The sequence below is a fragment of the Lissotriton vulgaris genome, chromosome 9, assembly GCF_964263255.1.
Source record: "Lissotriton vulgaris chromosome 9, aLisVul1.2, whole genome shotgun sequence".
Classification (NCBI taxonomy): Eukaryota; Metazoa; Chordata; class Amphibia; order Caudata; family Salamandridae; genus Lissotriton; species Lissotriton vulgaris.
Window position 1 is genome coordinate 202328894 of NC_141697.1, and position 20861 is coordinate 202349754.

Here is a 20861-nt window from a genome sequence, read left to right on the forward strand (position 1 = left end):
TCTAAAACACTATATTGCCTTGTTCATAGCTGCCAAGGTTTCGGATTGCTTATGTGTGACATGTTCTGAATTTCAGTGCAATTATGAGTGACATTTCAATGACTATGAGTGACACTTTCTCACGAGCAAAATCAAGCAATGACGATGAGGGAAACATAGAAATTACAGCCATTTAAGCAATGAGAATCTCTAAGATCATCTTAAAAGTGCTGTAAAGCACAGGAAATGGAAGAGCTTGACATCAGGGTTTTAAGTGGGATGAAAACAGTGTGCGTTTCTGAAAGGGGCATGCATGGCCCATGTAATTAATCGTATGGCTCACACACCAACTACATTTCTCCAGTGGCAGCAACTTGCAGGAGGTATAACTTCTAAAACAATGGGGCATATTACCAAGGGCATTAGCGGGACTTTTTCCCGCTAATGCGGCGATAATTTTATCGCCCTATTACCAAGCTGTCGCTAACACCAGTTAGCGACAGCTTGTAGGCGATAGCGGGCATTTAGGGGCCCACTTTGCATGTCAGCGATAATTATCGCTAATGGCATGCAAAGTGGGCGTGCCAAGATGTTAGCGACTGAAAACAGTCGCTAACATCTCTAACTCCTATTAACAACTTTTGGAAATATTCACGCTAAGCGCAAATATCTCCAAAAGCTAATGCCTGCTAAAAGCAGTTCTTAGCCATGTTATCCAATGGAAGGTGGATAACATGGCTAAGAGCATTGTCACGATAATGCATGAATATCGCAGATTTTTCAGCGATATTCATGCTTTTCGCAGGATTTTTACCGCTTTTGAGATAAACCTTGGTAATATCAAGGTATCTCAGCGGTAAAAATCCTCGGCGCTCAGCGATATTTTTTTACCGCTAACCAAGCAATAGCGATAATTATCGCTATTGCTTGGTAATATGCCCCAATGTTATTGCCAGCTTATATCACACTCCACAACTGGGGCAGAAATGTGAATGGTGCAATCACAAGAGAATGCCCCGTCTTCAAGAAATGCTTACAAATGTGTGCAGTGTTTCAGTGGTAAAAAGGTTCCCCCTAAACTACTATGGGCTGAAACTCTACCTATCAAAATGAGAGAATGAACGAAAATGTCCAGTTTACTGGGACTTTAAAGACACTCCTATCTAATATTTGACTCACCTGGGACAAATACGGATACCATTGTTTGGAATTAAAAAAGACGTGAAGCACTATCCAGGGTAAAGCGTCGAAAGGCAACACATTGTTGTTTATGTCTCAGTGTATGCATCCGAAAGAGTCATTCCAATAAACAATTGTCCAACTTCGGACTGAGAGCATAACAGCCAGCTCGTACTAAAAGGGTAGATAGAATGGGGGTTGTCACTCAGTCTAGCGACTGTTAAATGGCTGGTATGAAGGGGAGTAACAATATCACCTCAAGAAAACCATGAGGGCTACGACAGAAGCGAGAGTGTGTCTGTTACGTTGGTGAAACACAAGATGAGTGTTAAAGAGTCTGTTACACTCGGTCAGTGATTGAGAAAGTTACAGGTCTGAGCCAGCCAGTGACATTTTGGTGGGCTTTGCATAAGGTTGCCTGCTACTACATGAGATCACGGTGCACAATTAAGAATGCATTATTCTTGGAATAAGTTAAAATGCCATTGCTTTTAAATAAACCCCAGAGTCAAACATTGCCTTTCAATTGTGCAAAGTACAGTTCTGGCTAAAATGCATTCATTTCCGATTTCCGATTTTTAAGTAGCAAATTGTAAGCTTTCATTTTCTAAATGGCAGAGTATTTTTCGAAAATAGAAAGCACCACAGGCGGGTGCCGATATACTGTGAAGGGAATGCAGCTTTTCTAACGTAACGGTTAAAAATGGAACCATGGGAAGTGTTTCTTACAGGTGGATCGAGCAATAAACATCCGGGTGGATGTAACTCGGGACATTCAATTCCCATCTCTCTGAAAGGACCTGACCCTCGGCAATGTTCACTGCGGTTGTAGAGTGAGAAATCTCACACACACTCACTTTAAATGCACCGGGCACAGGCAGACGTCACCCCAGTGTTCATGAGAGGTAGTCTGCTATTAATGACAGAGACAATTAAGCAGAATTAGATATCACACGCACACTTTATATGCACAGCTCTTGCTGCTGCAGCAGTACTAGAGTAATACGTCATGCGCTCTCTTAACATTACATTTTGTGATGATTCATTGTGTTATTTTGACTATGCTGGTTAACTTACAACGTTAGTTCTGGCCTTCTTCTACCCCCATGCTGAGGAATCGTGGGGGCAGAAGAAGGCCAGAACTAATTAGTTTGTGATTGTCATCCTGAATGAAGTCACTTTACATTTTTAGGACCTTTTAAGCAACCTTTTATTGATTTTTTTAAATGGCACAAACTTAGTAATTTTCTTCTCATAAAACCACACACTTCCTGATCTTATCCTTTCACTTGCAAACCTATCGTTTTTGGGCATATGCATTTTTTTGAGAATTGCAACATTATTAAATTGCTTCCAGCCTCTGAGAAGATTCTAATTTCCTGTTGATGTTCGTATTCAACAAAAAAGCAGCATACGTTATTTTGCAATCATTTTCGGAAGAATTATCAAAACTTGCTTCAGTATCTCCGAGCATGTCTCAGAGCATTGTCTTAATGGAAGGCAGCCCTACTGGTGTTTCTCAATATTTTAAGGTTACAAGTTGCCTTTTTTTTCAGCTGCATGTTATAGAAACCGCTATCAAAACAAACACTTCCTTTTCTATGCACAGTAATGGCAGCTATTGCCTTCCTTTAGTTTGGAAAAACTTTTTGAAGTCTGACTGCACACGTATTTGCTGTTATATTACTGAACTTGTGTGCAGTGTTTTCCAATTACTGAAAGGCAAAAAGGGCTAGTCCATCATCCAGGGGAACATGAAGAGGCTGCATGTCAAAGGGTGCTAGAAAGGTAGATTGTGAGACTAGTGTAACCATCTTTGTATGATTTTTTTTCTCATAGTGTATATACGTTGGTAAAGGCTTAAATAATATCACTAGTTCAACGTGTTTGGTTATTTTTTTATATCAGCGCTTTCTTAGTCTGCTCCTGTGCGAGGATTTGTGATTAGATCATACTACAGCAGTGAACTAGCCAGACACATATTTGACTAAAGGGTTGATAATATATACATCTCCTATATGTTCTGATATATATATATATAAATGAAGATGTATGTATTCTCAACACTACGAAGTGTGATAATCTTAGTAGCATTGTACTGTGGAAAGGAAGGTACTGTTGTAGCGTGCTACTTTTTTGAGTCATACAGCAAGCGAGAAAGTTTTTCTCCACACATTTCAATGAACAGTATTACTGTAGCTGGGTTTTCTGTACAGGCTCGCTCTATTCTGGGTTTGCATTATTTTCAGTCTAACCATTACCTGTTATGTCCCTATTGCAAACGCCAGATGCTGGCTTAGCACCATTTTGTGCATCATTGGTTTGCTCTGGTTTCTTGTTTTATATTGAGAACACTTTATACGTTGAGATCACAGTTGCAAATTAAACTGTATATATAATTGCAGCAGTGTGTTTAGCATAACTTGTCAATCATTGTAAATATCACTATGTTTTCTTTTTATTCCAGTTACTACTTGAATATAATGTTTTGGATAGCCCACAGGGCTACATTAATTTGTTATGATCCATTGTATAGTTATAAATATTCAATAAAATGGTCCTGGGTAACATTGCTATGTTGCACAGTTATCTCAAAATATGCATATTGTTGTCCTTTCTTTCATCAGTAAAATGTTTTAGCTTTCAGTTTCATAATGATAATGCACCCAAAATTCACATACCATCCAAACATTTGTAGGTTCTTGATTTGTAACAACTTTCTTGGAATAGCTTTCTTGTTTTCCATGCATGTGAAAGTCATCAGCTGATCAACTTTACTTTCTGATTTGAGCACTGAAGTTCACCGATTCTTCTTTATCATTTTACATAGTGTCTTCTACAGTAACCTAAATGAAATATATAGATTTTTTAATGCCAGGAATAAATGTTGGATCACAACTAAGTCACATAGTAAATTTATTTGAAATGTTACAGTGACTGCTTTGTGGAGAGAATAGAATTTCTGCCCATGCTGCTTCACAATAGTGGAATGAAAGGCTCAATCTTTTATAAGCCCGAATTTTAGCATCCTAGACTTGGGGCTTTGCAAGCCACTGAAAAGAAAAAGACAGTCAGATATCAAGATGAATATGGAAGAAGCAAATGTTACCTACATTGATTTCAGAAAGAGAATAGTTGCATAACAATTTTTATTCAGAAACCCCATCTGTACTTTAGTTTGCACTGGCTCAAGAAGGCAAGTCTGGCAGGATACACAAGTCCAGAAACTTGAAAACTAAAATTGCTTCAGAACTTAAGGACAACCTATATAAGGTACTCCATATGTGAACATGGTTTGCTAAAGCCGCCAATTGATCTGGCGTTGTCCTCCATCCTTTTCGGTTTGTCAATGCTTGTTTTTGTTTCGTTATGGGTTTTCCCTATGTAATTGTTGGGGAAGCTGCTGGGTAACTGGCAAAGGCAATAGGTCTAGTTTGTAACTGAAAATGCCTGTATTCTTCCAAATATGCCGTGACTCATCCGACATCCTTGCATTAAGTAACTCATTATCCATGGGCACAGACATTAATTCTTGCACTTATGAATCTTTTTATCCACCTACTTGACTCATTATTGCATATACCTACTCACCCATTGACAGTACAACACACAGAAAGTCACTAATCAATGAATAGGTACTTTCAGTCCTAAGAAAGTTAGAACCTTTTGGTTTTGCTCCTTGTCTGTGAGAGGGCTTCTAGTTCTGTGTGACTGCTAGTGTTTTAGGGTGTGAAAATGCTGTTGGCACTGTGAGACCACTAGGATGTGAGAAGGGTGCGAATGCACTTGGTAGTGTGAGACTGCTAGTGTGATGGTGTGAGAGTGCTGTCAGTGATATGAGACTACTATTTAACCACTATTCAATAGTGGGTGTGAACGTGCATCCAGTAAGTAGTATTTGAGTCCTAGTCTTAGTGCATTTGTTTGTAGGTTGTAGGAGTACATTTGTGTGTTTCCCGGGCATGAAGAGCCATTAACAAAGTTTATGAAAACTCTCAAAGTTCAGAATTTATGGCTGTCAAGTACTTGCATCCTAATTCTTCTCCTCTGGAAACACCCATGTTCTCAACACTCCCCTACACTTATGGAAAGGGGCGACCACTCGGTCCCCCTGAACGTATGGTAGGGGGCCCGGATCCCCCGGGAAACCATTTTGGGCGGGGGGCGTGTCAAGGCTGGTATGCCCGAAGCGGCGTAGCCGGGGCGCGCCTTTTCCCGCCCAAGAGGGGTTGTCCTAGACACCTACACCGTTGGCCACGCCCCGTAGGCGTACCGGAGGAGGGTACACGCCCTCCGGAAGAGGAATAAAGAGAGCAGAAATCCAAAGAAGCATCCTCTTGTTCCTGTGCTTGGAAGCTGCACCCACTCGTTGCACGTGAGCCCTCGACGGAACAAGGAGCAATTTTTGAGAAGTTGTAATTTTTTGTGTTTCTCTTTCAGGACTTCGAGCCTTAGGGTCCGGGACCGTGTTGAGCAACAGGGATCGAATATCCGTTAAACAATGCCTGGCAAGAAGGCGGGAAAGAAGTCTGGGACTGATCAGATGCTTCGCATGCTAATAAAAGATATGGCGAGTATGAAGAAGCAGATGGCGGCAATGAACAATACGGGTAAACCGAAGAAGGTTATAGGCCCGGCATTGCCAGGAGTTGTCCCCGCGGGGAGGGGTAAAAGGGTCAGGAATAGGACGGCAGGGGAGGAGGTCCCGGTTCCCGAGTTACCCCTGGCAAGCCCGGTCATTCCAGTCGAGGCCCCCGTACCGATCCCAGACGCGGGTCAACCGATTCCGGTTGTTGTTACGCCCGCCAGCGAGGAGGACATGCCTCCCGAATTAGCCACCCAGTTAGCCGCATGGCTTGGCAGAAAGACAGGGGGTGCTACGGCACCGGGATACACGGCCGAAGAGGCCAAGTTACTAATGCAGCAGTTGCGGCAGTCATGAGATGCCGCGAAGGCGAATCTCCCTCTTGTCCCCCCACAGGTGACCTCGGAAGGACAGGCAGCTGGTGTCGAAAAAACGGCGGGAACAGCAATGGAGCCGGGTAAGCAAGCATTGCCAATTGCAAGGGAGGGGTCTTTGCCCTCAAGACGGGAGAAGGTGGTCCAGCATATACCGTTGGCCACAAAAGAATTGATATGGGCTGATAAGTACGTGAATATGTTTTCCCTGCTAACTGACCATCGCGAGATGGAGTATGTTAAGACACAGAAGGATTTGTGGCACCCGAGTGTATGGCGAGCAAAAATGGCGGGATTCAGGGTTGATGAGACAATCTCAAATTGGGCCAAGGCCTTTGCGATGTTTTCTGCAATTATTGGGGAACGTAAGCCCGAGGTTTTGTCCGAATTGTCTTGCTATCAGGCACGAATAACGGATTTTTGTGAAACGTATGAGGGCGATGAATGGATGGGTTACGATATGAAATTTCGTAAGTCCAAGGAGTACGATTCATCTCTGACAAGGGATTGTCTCGACTCGATCTCTTGGCAGAAGCAGTTCTTGCCGGGCGCGAGAAAGTCGTCCTCGCTTGGCAGGAATGGGTCGGGGCCTTCCCGCCATCAGCCTGTGGCGCCCTTTCGAGCGGGCCCCGCTGGCGACCAACAACCACGGAATAGTGGGAATGGGGGTAAGAAAGGGGTCTGTTGGAATTTTAACAGGGGCAAGTGCACAAGGCCACAAGGGACATGTAAGTTCAGACATGAGTGTGCAGGTTGCGGAAATTCTTCACACCCCGAGAGTTCGTGCAGAGCCAAGAATGGTGATACGGGGGGTAGAGGAGGGGCCAAACAGGTCTGAGGGGGACCATTGTGTACCGCTACCTACCCCTGTATATATCATGGCAATGATCCCCTGGCTAAACGAATACCCTGATCATGTCTCCGCTGGGGTGTTAAGGAACAGCTTCTTATATGGTTTCCACATCCCGGCGGGGGATTTTCGTGGGGAATCACTTTGTAGAAACCAACTGTCGGCTCAGCATAATCCAGCTGTGGTTGAGAGGAAGATTGCAAAGGAGGTTGCCCTTGGCCGGGTTGCTGGCCCATATAGGCACCCGCCAGTAACTAATTTCATCTGTTCCCCATTGGGAGTAGTTCCCAAGAAGGACCCGGGGGAATTTAGGCTGATCCATAACTTGTCAGCTCCGAGGGGTCTTTCGGTGAACGATGCGATTGACCCGGGAGTTTGTTCGGTGCGGTACGCATCCTTCGATGATGCCGTCGCCATGTTGAATCGCCTGGGGCCCGGAGCATTGATGGCGAAGTCAGATATCGAGTCAGCGTTCCGGTTGCTCCCAGTACACCCACGTGATCAGCGTCTGTTAGGCTTTGTGTTCCAAGGAAGTTACTACATGGATAGATGTATGCCAATGGGTTGCTCCATCTCTTGTGCTTATTTTGAGAAATTCTGTTGTTTTCTGCAATGGGCGTTCACCAAAGCCACTGGCCATACCCAGGTTATGCATTACCTAGATGATTTTTTGTTCTTGGGGGCAGCCGGCGACACACAATGTGCGCAGGCGTTACAGGAATTTTGCACTCTCATGAAGGAGTTCGGGGTGCCATTGGCACCAGGTAAGACGGTTGGACCATCTACTTCACTCGAGTTTCTTGGAATTGAGCTCGATTCTGTGGAGGGATGTTTCCGTTTGCCGGTGGGGAAGGTAGCGAAGTTCAGGGCTTCCCTGGAACTGTGCATTAGCAAAGAGAAAGTTACTCTCCATCAGTTACAACAAGCAGTGGGCCAGCTTAACTTTGCCCTAAGAGTGATACCAATGGCCCGCCCCTTTTCCCGCTCTATTGCACAAGCCATGGTTGGTCTCAAGGAAGGACACCATCGCACGAGACTGTCTGCAGAGGTTCACCAGGACATGCGCATATGGTTGGCATTTCTGGCGGATTTCAACGGTCGAGTGGCGTGGAACAAGCCACCAGCGTCCTCGGACGAGCTGGGTTTGTGGACCGACTCGGCAGGGAGCGTGGGATTTGGCGCCATCTTTGGTAATCGATGGTCGGCGCAAACATGGCCGACGTGGTGGCACACCTGTGGTCTCACAGGTAACATTGGGTTTCTCAAGTTGTTCCCCATTTTTGTGGCTCTGAAGGCATGGCCGGATGAGTTCCGAGATCGCTCCGTGGTGTTTCTGTCCAATTATATGACTGTAGTTGAATGTATAAATAATCAGGCAGCACGCTGCAAGTGGATATTGAGATTACTGAAGGAAATTGTACTACTTTGCATGAGACTGAACCTACAATTCAGGGCAAAGCATGTGCCAGGGGTACTGAACCAGGCGGCTGATGCACTCTCTCGTTCACATATGCAGGCTTTCAGGGGTTATCTACCTTCCGCGGACCTAGCGGCGGCACCATTTCCCGAAGCACTATGGCTACTCGGTGCCCCGGATTACAAGACCTCATGGCAGCAAGCTTAGCCCCCAGGACAAGGAAGGCATACGAAGGAGCGTTTTGTTCCTATTGTGCATTTTTGGGTCCGGCAGGAGGGGACAATTGGGGTCAGGAGGAATATGTCCTGAAGTTTCTAGTAGCACTGCACAGGGCAGGCCGATCAGCGGCAACGGCCAACAGGCACCGGGCCGCCATTGCATTCATGGCGCAGGTGCATGGCATCAAGGACTCGACATCTTCCTTTTTGGTAAAGAAGGCCCTTCGTGGTTGGCAACGCCTTGAGGGTCGTAGAGTAGACGAGAGGCGCCCGATTGGGTTAGAAAGGTTGTCCCTGCTGATGTCGATACTCCCCACGACTTGTTCCTCCCAGTTCGAGGCAGTGCTGTTCCGGGCCGCTTTCGCATTAGCGTTCCATGGGGCTATGCGGGTGAGCGAGCTGGTTGCAAGAAATAAGAATGATGTGGAGGGGGGTCTCTGTCGGGATCACATTCTGATTAAGGGTGATTCAATGGTGGTCACAATAACCAGGTCCAAGACCGACCAGGGTGCTATGGGAGACAGTATTGTTGTCCAGCGCATGCGAGGGTCCCCCATGTGCCCGGTGAAGTGCGTTGAGGAATATTTGGCGCGAAGGGCGGATGCATGGGGGGGAAGCCTGCTGAGACACATCGACGCCACCCCACTGACGAGGTTTCAGTTTCAGAGGGTGCTAACAATGGCAATCGCAGCGGCGGGCTTGGACCCGGGCGATTTCGGGACCCATTCCTTTAGGATAGGGGCTGCTACAGAGGCTACAGCCAGGGGTCAGAGTGTTGAGAAGGTGAAACAAATGGGACGATGGTCCTCGAACTGTTATTAAAGGTATGTGCGGTTGCACATGTTGTGAAGTCAATGTTATGCACTAACGCTTCTTGTCTTCTGTTTGGTTTACAGTTTTGCGAGCATACTATGCGGGGCGGACTGTGCAGTCGACACGGCACCTGGAGACCAGCGGTCAGAGATCACCGGCTGAGGAAAGAGTGGTGTGGGTCCTGGGCCACTCATACGTGAGGCGGGCCGGGGACGTATTCAAAGCAGGTGACGTGACTCACGCAGCTGGGGAATACGGGTACAGGGTGACCTTCCACGGAAGGGGCGGGCTCTGTATTGACCAGTTTCAATGTTTTGTCGAGGAACTGTTAGGGCGGCAGAGGTCACCGCCGTCTGTAATCATAGTACACATGGGGGACAATGACTTGGTGACACTCGGTCGGCGAGTACTACTCGAGCTAATTCTGTCTACTGTTAGCTGGCTGGCGATAAGGATCCCGGGGTGCACGATAGCATGGTCCCACATGATTCCCAGGAAGGTGTGGCGGGGGGCCTCTCTGTGGCAGCACTGAATCATTCAGTAAAAAAGGTCAACAACAGACTTGGTAGGTTGTTTCGCTCGGCGCAGTTGCACAGTATTCCGCATGGATGTATTCGGGGTGATCACATGTATCTCGATGATGGGGTCCATTTGTCCCGGGAGGGGAATGTCTTACTCATAGGAGACTTCATAGCATGGTTAAGGGGTTTGTAAAAACATGACCTTTAGTAGGAGTTTGTGGGGGGGCCGGATAGCCGGTCAACTATCCGGCCTGTGGCGGTAAGGTCATGATCGGTGAGCAGTAATTTCAAGGTTCCTAGAGGGGGGGCGCCACCCACTATGGTGGGAGCGCCCGGGGAGAGGCGGGCATTGGCCCATCACACGGGGAAGCGGCATCCACTAAGTATGGGTCGCCTAAGGGAAGGCGGTCATAGGCCCCTTCCAGGGGAGGAGGCGGCTGGATGCCCCTCCTACAAATTTCCCGGGGCCCGGACATCCACGACGGCGGATGTGATAGACAGTGTGGGGTGGGAGGGGGGTCCACGCTACCTTCTTACAGACACCTCACACGTCCTCGGACGACCGTTAAGATGGCGTCGAATTAAAATAGGGGGCCCCCGCAAAGACAAGGGAAATTGGAGTTGGCACAGAGGTACAGTCCTCTGTGCGCCCGCCCTCACATCGTGAGGGGGAGAGTTCTGGTAGTAGGGATCTGACACCGGTTGCGACCTTGCCGTTGGCCCGTAATGCTAGGATGTACAATTTTAATTTGTACTAGAGATTTGTTAAGGTTAGCCAAAGAACGTGTCTTCATCGAAATGTAATATATGAAAATTGTACATGACATGAAACTGTTATTTTAATGTTAATTTTGTTTCATATTTTAATAAATACGGCCGGGAGGGTAACTCCCTCCCGCCTTCCAAAAGTTCAGAACTGCGTCCGTCTTCCCATCCTTGGGGATTGTGTTGGGAGGGGGTGACAGGCATCCCGGCCATATGGAAAGGGGAGACCACTCAGTCCCCCCGAACGTATGGTAGGGGGCCCGGATCTCCCCCGGAAACCATTTTGGGCGGGGGGCGTGTCACGGCTGGTATGCCCGAAGCGGCGTAGCCGGGGCGCGCCTTTTCCCGCCCAAGAGGGGTTGTCCTAGACACCTACACCGTTGGCCACGCCCCGTAGGCGTACCGGAGAAGGGTACACGCCCTCCCGAAGAGGAATAAAGAGAGCAGAAATCCGAAGAAGCATCCTCTTGTTCCTGTGCTTGGAAGCTGCACCCACTCGTTGCACGTGAGCCCTCGACGGAACAAGGAGCAATTTTTGACCCACCCACCAGCCCCTTATGGCAACTTTAGTACTGCAATAAAGTGATTTGCTTTGATAACGTCTTTTTTCTCATGGTTTAGTGGTTAATAAAATGTCAATGTCGGTACTGCAATAAAGTGATTTGCTTGATAACATCTTCTTCCTTGGTTTATCGGATGATAACGGTCTAGTTTAATGATGTGATGAATGTATAGTAATATAGATAAATATTGCAATGTACAGTTAATTTTCTTCTTAGTTCGTAAACAAACGTCGTATTTATTTTTTGGTCGGGCGGTAAGGTCATGATCGGTGAGCAGTAATTTCAAGGTCCCTAGAGGGGGGGCGCCACCCACTATGGTGGGAGCGCCCGGGGGGAGGCGGCCATTGGCCCCTCACACGGGGAGGCGGCACCCACTAAGTATGGGTCGCCTAAAGGAAGGCGGTCATAGGCCCCTTCCAGGGGAGGAGGCGGCTGGATGCCCCTCCTACGAATTTCCCGGGGCCCGGACATCCGCGACGGCGGATGTGATAGACAGTGTGGGGTGGGAGGGGGGTCCACGCTACCTTCTTACAGACACCTCACACGTCCTCGGACGACCGTTAAGATGGCGTCGAGTTAAAATAGGGGGCCCCCGCAAAGACAAGGGAAATTGGAGTTGCCACAGAGGTACAGTCCTCTGTGCACCCGCCCTCACATCATGAGGGGGAGAGTTCTGGTAGTAGGGATCTGACACCGGTTGCGACCTTGCCGTTGGCCCGTAATGCTAGGATGTACAATTTTAATTTAGAAAGTATGCATTTGCAGGATGTTAGACTCGGCTAGGAAAACCTTTGTACTAGAGATTTGTTAAGGTTAGCCAAAGAACGTGTCTTCATCGAAATGTAATAAATGAAAATTGTACATGATATGAAACTGTTATTTTAATGTTTAATTTTGTTTCATGTTTTAATAAATACGGCCGGGAGGGTAACTCCCTCCCGCCTTCCAAAAGTTCAGAACTGCGTCCGTCTTCCCATCCTTGGGATTGTGTTGGGAGGGGGTGACAGGCATCCCGGCCATACTACTGCAACAAATTATCTTCATTAGTAAATTGCATGTGTTCGAAAAATATATGCAGATTGTGATTGTGAATCATATTTTAATAATTGTGACCACAGATATGCCTTTTAATACACCTATGATGAAACTCAGTGCACCAAGGCGTAGGTAAATTAAACTTTATGTATGGTGCTTGACTTCTTTAAGGTTTTATGCTTTTTATGATTTGGTTTTACGTTTTAAGTTATGTTTATGTGTTTTTCATAATACTTGTCAATACATTATCATCAATGCTTTTATTTTGCCACTGCAGTGCATAGATTGTGCATAACATTTACCATGTTTATTTCACTTTTTCCATAATCTCATTAAATGGTTAATTCTATTAGCCCAGTTAATTTAGCACGGAACCCGATTTACATTCTTGCAGGCCAAATTCTTTCTCATGTATTAAATTCTTAAGATGTACCACAAAACATACATTTATTAGTCTGATTGTAACACATATCCATATGGTGTTCTTATTATGTACTATAAATTGAGCTCGAGAACGTATGACAGTGGAGATTCTAGTTATGATTGACTCACAATTTACATTGAAGAAGTACTTTTTGTTATGCAGTTAGCTTTTGCCTCGCTTGAGCAACGTGCAGAAAGTTTCATACAGATTGATCTAGGGGGAAAGTTACAGATGGGTCCCAAACCGAGAATTTACATTACAAAGCTGCCTTTCGTTACTCTGCCTTATTGAAACATTCCATGGTTGGTGCGGTAGGCATTTCCACGCATCCACCCATGGATTTTGGCGCATTCTCAAATTTATCATTAGTGGCAGACCTGGGAACGTGTCAAAATGCGGCACCTCCCCAGGGGAGGAGTAACAAAGAGAAACATATTTATTTCTCTTATTTTCCTATTTCTACTTGTGCCACATTCTGTAGCACACACAAAAAGAGGAAAATTCCTCCCTCAGGATTGTTTTTGTACAGGAAGGTGTCCCTTCCTGCATGACTACAATCCTACCTACAACGCAGGCACCCTTGCACCAAAGTGCCAGGGTGCCTGAGTTGGCCCAACGCACCACATTGTGCGCCAGACCAAGGAACGGACAGGAATGCACCATGTCATGTTAAGTACAGGGGACATCATCCAAGAAAACCAAGACCATCTGCCCTGGAGCACCAGCAACTGCCTGCTTGCTAAGACCAGTGTGCCATGTGAGGACGAGTTGAACATAAGAAGAAGCAAGGTTCAGTCTGGATCCCTACCTCAAGGGCTCCCTGTGCGAAGTCTGAGGATTCATATATGCACCAATCAGATCATTGTCTGTGTGGAGAGTTGGTTCGGTCACCCCTATATGCCAAGAGAGGGTCTCCATGGACTGAGCTGTGAGTTGTTTCTGTGTTACTATGCTCAGCGGGCATTGAATGCGGTTGATCCTTGTGAATTAGTCTAAAGCAGGTAAACTTCCAGTTCAAATCCTATGCTAGACAGCACATCGTGGGAAGGTCTGCATCGTGCAAGCCAGACTTGTCAGGGTGCAGCGCAAGGCATGACGCATAGCAGCAGTAGGCTCTCTGCTGTGTTTTACCCCTATGGCAACGCAGCACAGGACATTACATTGGTGTGTTGAATGTAAAGTAACTATGACCCTGTGTTTTTTAGGCTATACCTAACTTGCGTGGAACATTCTCACGTTTAAGAAGTAAGTTGAGGAAGAGATGGATTAGAGTTTCGGAAATTAGTAGTAAATTATAAAATAATTATGATGCATTGCACAATTTAGCACTCCACGTTCCATACTGTGTAGTTATCTTCACTCACCATTTGCACATCATTCATTTCATTAGCCACTTGCACTATTTTCCGGCCTTCTATTGGGATTATATTATTTTATTAACCACACGTTAAATAGAAATGATTAGCATTACCATGAAATACCCCTGAAATCACTCTATGGCGTGATTATGCACAGATTCATTAGTGAGCATATTAAAACCATAATTAAGTTCAAAGGCCCCTGTGATTTATAACAAGAAATGGACAGCCTTTGAATTATTGCTGCAGTAATCACAAGGATTTATATTCAGAGAAACAGCAAATTGAAAATATCGTTCGGAATATTAAAGTTTGCATAACACTCTGACTCCCCGGGAAAATACCGTCCATCATTCATAATTTGTGCAGGATAACGCTTTAGAGTGTTTTGTAAAATTCATTTTAACACGGGTGTATGTGTAAAAGTGCATCTACGAACATTGGTTTTTAACCTAGGCAAGCATAAATGCTAAACCCCATAGTAAGGTGTATTTGCAATTAAAAATGACCACAATCGGCCATTATTGACAGAACCACAATGAGTAAACTCATTCATATTTCTCTCACGGCAGGCTACTAATGCAAAAATGATTTGCCAATTCTCTCTCGCGCCACATCTTGATAGCTATATGGAAATTCAACCGAATTATGAAACGCATCCTTAGGCGATACCGTAATGCAAAAATACCTTTGTGAACAGAGGAACTTTAAAGTATGCATTCTGTAGGACGCATGACGTGTCAACAATAGAGACGATGCATCCCTGTTACTGCTAACTTTCATTTTCAACAAACAAAATATATGGCGCTTACCTTATGAAATATGCAAACAACCGGGAAATGGTGCGGCGCCATTATTTCCATTTCAGACCTGTGAAAACTGTTTTCAGATTAAAATGTGTTGTGTTTTTACTATTCAAATATAATCGCACACGAATATGTGACAGTATATTTATTTATCAGACTGCATATGTGAAAATTGATGGCCAGGCCTACGCACAGACTCAGACCTCGACAGATGAACCGCCTGGAAGTGCCACCCTCTCTATCAGGGAAGGCATTCTTCGGCTACGTGTATCCCCCCCCGAAGCACATGCAATCTCGTTCTCTACATACTTTTTTCCTCCAGAACGCAGCTCCAGTTTATAAATCACTTGAATCTGTCATACCCACACTTTTCAGTCACAAATCAAATCCTTTCTAAAGCATTGCATTCCCAGTGCTCTTCTCAAGCTCTCAAACAGAAACAAGCAAGCCACATACCATTCAGAGTGCACATTTTTCCTCAGAAACGTCTTCACGGGAAATGCAATTGAGGAGGCTAAAGGCACACACATTTAGAATGAAAATCACTATATCAATGACCAATACTTGAACAGATGGTGATAATCAAATTGCCTCAACTAACTTTGCTTTCGTTTACTATCTGCACCTCGTTGGAAGCACGAGAAGGTACTTCCTTTGGTGATCACGCTCCTTCCAGCATTGTCCATTTGAAGGTGTCCTACAGCGCTCGTGTGAGCTCATGGATCGATAACATTTAAATTCTAAAGTTCTTAAGATATACAAGTGGTATAGTTTCTACTCCCAAAACAGGGAACAAAGGACAGTGTTTGTGACTATCAGGCATATGTAGATGTATTCTATCACCCATTGCGGTGTAACACGGATTGTTTTTTTGGTCCTGAGGAAGAAAGCCAAGGGGATGCCTTCTGAAACATGTCGACCTTGTAGGAGGTGACTCATTATAGTACACCATCTACACATCCCCACTTTTACTATTTTCAGCCAGGTAAAACAAAGTATTTTCGTTCCACAAGCCAGAGAATTTTTAACCCTCTCACATTTTCTTTTCACAATCCCACACACTGCACATACTCATCAATCACTGAATAAAGTGCTCCTGCGTGTACGTAAGTAGAACACGCCCCGTCCCATAGAGGGGCGTGATGACCCAAATGATGAAGCATGACACTGTAAATGTAAATGTAAATGTGCTGGACTTGTAAAGCGCACAGCTGCCCGTAAGCGTCCCGGCGCTTGCTTAGGGAACCCGTCCTGGTATTCCCCTGTGAGAAACCACGGCAGGGTGTCCACAAGGTGAAAGCCAGGCATCCCGCCGCGAGGGGCCATAGGGGCCGTGAATCAGGTTTCAGTGTTTGAGGGGTACTTTACAATTTTTTAAAAGATTGCTCTTCCCACAAATTGAGAGGAGCTCTGATCCTTTTGCACCATTTTTCACTTATGACTAAACACTTCAAATAAAAATAAAAATAGCAGCACACACATGGGTGCATATATATTCACATAATACAAGGTAGAATCCCTATGTTGGATAACAGTATCAAGAGGAAGACGATTCTACATTTTTCCTCTTCACTCTCTCCTTTGATTTTTTGATTTGGGCATGCCCTTGGCTACTTAGGGCGAACAAAGCAAACACAACAAGATCATAGACAGAATGATGAAACTTTTCAACCACTCACCCTCAGTCAAGAGATCTGAGTTTAATCTGTTGTTCTTTTGCTCAATATGCGACCCCAGTTTGCACCTGGCCATATGCAAATCAGTTGTGACATTGCTTCTCATGGGAACAGTCCGGCCTCTCATTAGTCAGGGTAGCTTGAATCCAGTGGAACAGCGAGCAGTGGATCCACATATATTACGTTTCCCACCATTTTATTTTGTGATGTTGCTATGTGCATCCTAAGTCGCTATGGATATGCCACTGGAACAAAGTTAGGCTGGTTGATTAGGGCTGGACTTTTTCCATGGTTTGCAGGTGAAGACTAATTTGCATATTGCGGTATCCTAACTGGGTCAAGTTTGGAAAAAAATAATGATTGATTCTACCCAGGGACAAGTCTGATATGCATATAGCTGGGTCCAAACTGGGGTGATGTGGCAAGCAAAATAAAAATGGATTAAACCCAGATCTGTTACTGGAGAGGGCTGCTGCCCAGGCCCTCAGTGCCTTTTGAAATTCCACACTTTTGATGGCACCTTTGACAGGAACTCCCATCTCCTTACAAAAGCCTTTAGGCTGCACCACTGTGTATGTTTCCAGATTGGCCAGCTCAAAGTCTATGGCTCCCATTGGAGCACCATCCAGAGACATGATTTAAAGTAAAAATGTCCCACAGAGAAAATTGACAACATTTGAAATGGTCTTGCTATACACTAAGTTACTGTATGACACTGCACATACACAAGTTTGATCATCACTGCTTATCACCAGTGTTAGAAATGGGGCTTTTGCTTGGCAGAAGTGTGTACCCTGTCCAAGCAGAAACCACAATCCTAATCATGGTACATCTGAGCACAACCTAAATGATCTTGTGCTCACCCTCTGTTAGCTTGGCACAGAGCAGTCTGGCGTAACTTAAGAGGCAATGTGTAAAGTTTTTGTATAACACTTCAAACAGTAAAACAATTAAAAGACCTCAAAAAGCCTCCACACAAATTTAGAAAAATGAAGAATACTTTTATAATACAACAAGACCAAAACAACACAAAACCAATGTTTAGAAGTGGAGATATGAATTTTTAAAGAATAAATGTAGACATAGCGCTTGAAAGCAATAAGCTCCTTTTAGGTTATCTGATCGTGTTGGGATGCAAAGGGTTATTTTGTATATAATTGGGTTTATACACCTTGGAATAGAGCAGATGTTATGGCATTGAAAAATGCTTTACCTGATCCTCGTAAAAAACCGGCAGCTTTCTATGAAGGAGTGGAAGGGGCTATTTCTTCATGTGTTATGACGTTAGTTGATATTGATCTTTTCTTTGGGTTAATATTGCCCCTTGATATGTGGAGAGCGATTCGTAAGTTTGACGATCAAGCGATTTTGGGAGCGGATTGGAAAGCTTTAGCCCAGGCCGATTTAGATAGGGAGCCTGCATGTAAGCCGTGTCAACTAATTTTAGATCTTCCAACAGCTATCTTGAATAAATTAAAAACGCTTTTTCCCCCTAAAAAGATTGATTGGACTAAGTTAGCCTCTTGCAAACAGAAACAGGATGAGTTGGTGTCTGACTTCTTCTCACGTTTTGAAGAAGCGTTTCATGATTACAGTGGGCAATTATTAACTGATGACACGGGTAGGCATTTGTTTGTCGACAAGTATGTAGCTAATCTCCTGCCGGAGATTGAAAAACGTTTGAAAACTAGTGAAAGTTCCTGGACCACGGCGACCCCTGCATCCTTGTTGACTATGGCTCCGTATTATGAGCGACAGGAATTAGAGGCCAAAGAAAGTACTGATAAGAAAGCGAAGGAGTTAAGGACGAAAGTGATGTTGGCTCAGGTTCGTGCTATGCAGCCGAGATGGAATGATAGAGGCAGGTGAGGAGGGTATGGTATGTCTTCTGGTCGTACCGACATTGCTGAGGATCAATGTGCATACTGTAAAGAGTTTGGGCATTGGGCTTCAGATTGTCCGGTGCTTCGTGAACAACGTAATCAGCATGGTCGAGGAGGTGGAAGTACACAGAATAGTTATTAGGGAGCGAGGAGTGGAGCAAGTGATCGTGGCAGGTTTGAGGCGAGGGGTCGTGGTCAGGATGATCATAATACTTTTGACCGACGGAATCAGTACCAGATATCTGAGGGTGAGAATGTGGAGTCTCAGGATTATGTGCATGCATAGGATTGCGTAGGATGGGGTGTGGAATCGGTTGAAGTACCAGTAGATCAAAGAGGTCCATATGTATCAGCGGGCTCACACATGCGCAGTTAAGTTACTTAGGAATGTCCCTCCAAACTGACCAGTGGTGTTGTAACTCCTCCCATGAGTTGGCTGTGTTCCAAAAATGACCATATATGTACCTAAATCTCTGTAAATGTGTTCCGCCTACATTTTTATTACTGTAAAACTGTATAAAAGAGGACTCGCACCGATGTTCGGTGTGATACTTCTTGCATTGCCGAAGGGTGCTGTAGGAATGTACCACCACCCCATGGGGTCTTAATAAACTTGTCTTTTGCATTTTCTAGTTTCCGTGCCAACATCTTTTATGGTGTAGAGGGTGTCTGCGGAGTATGTAGGCCTGGAGAACCCAATACCACAGGCAGATCCTTCCCCCAGATCTCTATAGGTAAGGTAAAATCCTCATCTTCTGCTAATGTAAATGTCCAGTACCATTTTGATACTTACTTCTTTTTTTCACACTTCCTTGTATTTTCCTTCAATGTCGCTGTTTCCTGACCCATATTTTCCAAGGGGTTTGGCACAGCGTGCTAGTTGGTAGTACTTTAATTTATATAGGGTATAATTGGTCATTGTTGACAGTTGATTCCATCCTATTAGAGTGCTCTCCTCTATCAGCTGACCCCATTTCGTTATACCCTCGGCTTTCAGCGGAATTGAGAGATTGTCATTCTGGAGTTCCTTTTTAAAGCCCACATTGGGGCATAGTCACTGTAATATGGTACTATTAGAGTTCTTCTGATTTGGCACCAGAGCTTGGCGGCTGATAATAGTACCTTCAGTTTCACTTTTTTAAAGAATGTGGAAGCCCACATTTATATAAAACAAACTACCATCCAGCTGGGTCATTCCTTACAAATGTGGGGAGTAGGCCTGATATTCTTTGAGTAGTGATCTTATATTCTTGAATTGAAATGCTCTACAATATTGATAGGAATCCGGCCTAGCAATCCCTCCATTCTTTTTTTTTCTTCTGAGCTTTTTGCATGCTATTCTGATCCCCTTTAAGGGCCCATGTTAAGCTAGTCAATTCTCCTTGCAGTTTCCTAAACCATTCACTTTTGAATTCCAGGGTATGGTATTGAAAATATATGTGCATTTTGGGAGAACTACATCTTTAGAATATTGGATCGTCCAATAAATGATAAAGGAAGACTCCCTCACACTTTTAGTAACTTCCAGTTTTTGACGCTAGCTTGTTAAAGTTCATGTGAGCTATTTCGTCAATGTCCTTCACTACAAGAACGCCCAGGTATCTTATCCTTTCCTTTACTAAGTGATTACTGCTTTGGGAGTTACACTCCATAATTTCCATTTTTGTTGGTTGACTTGGTAACCTGAAACTTTCCCAAACTGATCCAAAATCTCTGTTATTTTATGGAGTGAAACTAACAAGGTATTAGTAAAAACCATTAGATCATCTCCATAAAGGGAACTTTTTTCTCCCAGCCCTGATACTTAAAAGGAGTAATATTATGGTTGGATCTGAGAACCTTGGCTAATGGTTCGATATGCAGATTAGAAAGCAATGGAAAGTGGGCATCCCTGCTGCTTGCCTCTTTTAATGTCTAGCCTCTCAGTGAGATTACCATTGACCAGAACCCTAGCTGACTTTTATTCAGAGATTTTACTGCACCTGAAAATACTCCCCCCACTTTGAACAATTCAATAACTTTATGTAGAAAGGGCCGACTAACCATATCAAATGCCTTTGGTGCATCAAAGATAAGCACAGATAGGGGGATTCCCGCCTGGGTTGCACATCGATTGCACCAACCTACTCATGTGTCAGTTCCTGATTTTGTCTTCCATTGACAAAGCCTTTCTGGTCTTGAAGTATCAACTGATCGGCAAGCTTCTCTAGCCTTCTAGCCAGTATTTGAGTGTATATTTTGTAATCTCTATTTAGTAGCGTTATAGGTCTATATGACTCACAAAGTTTTGGGTCCTTCCCTGGTTTCAATAATATACATATAGTTGCTTCCTCCCATGACTTTGGAAAGGCCACATTTAATACCTCTGTCAGGGAGGGAACCAGTTATTTGAAGGAGCTATACATTTCATTTGGT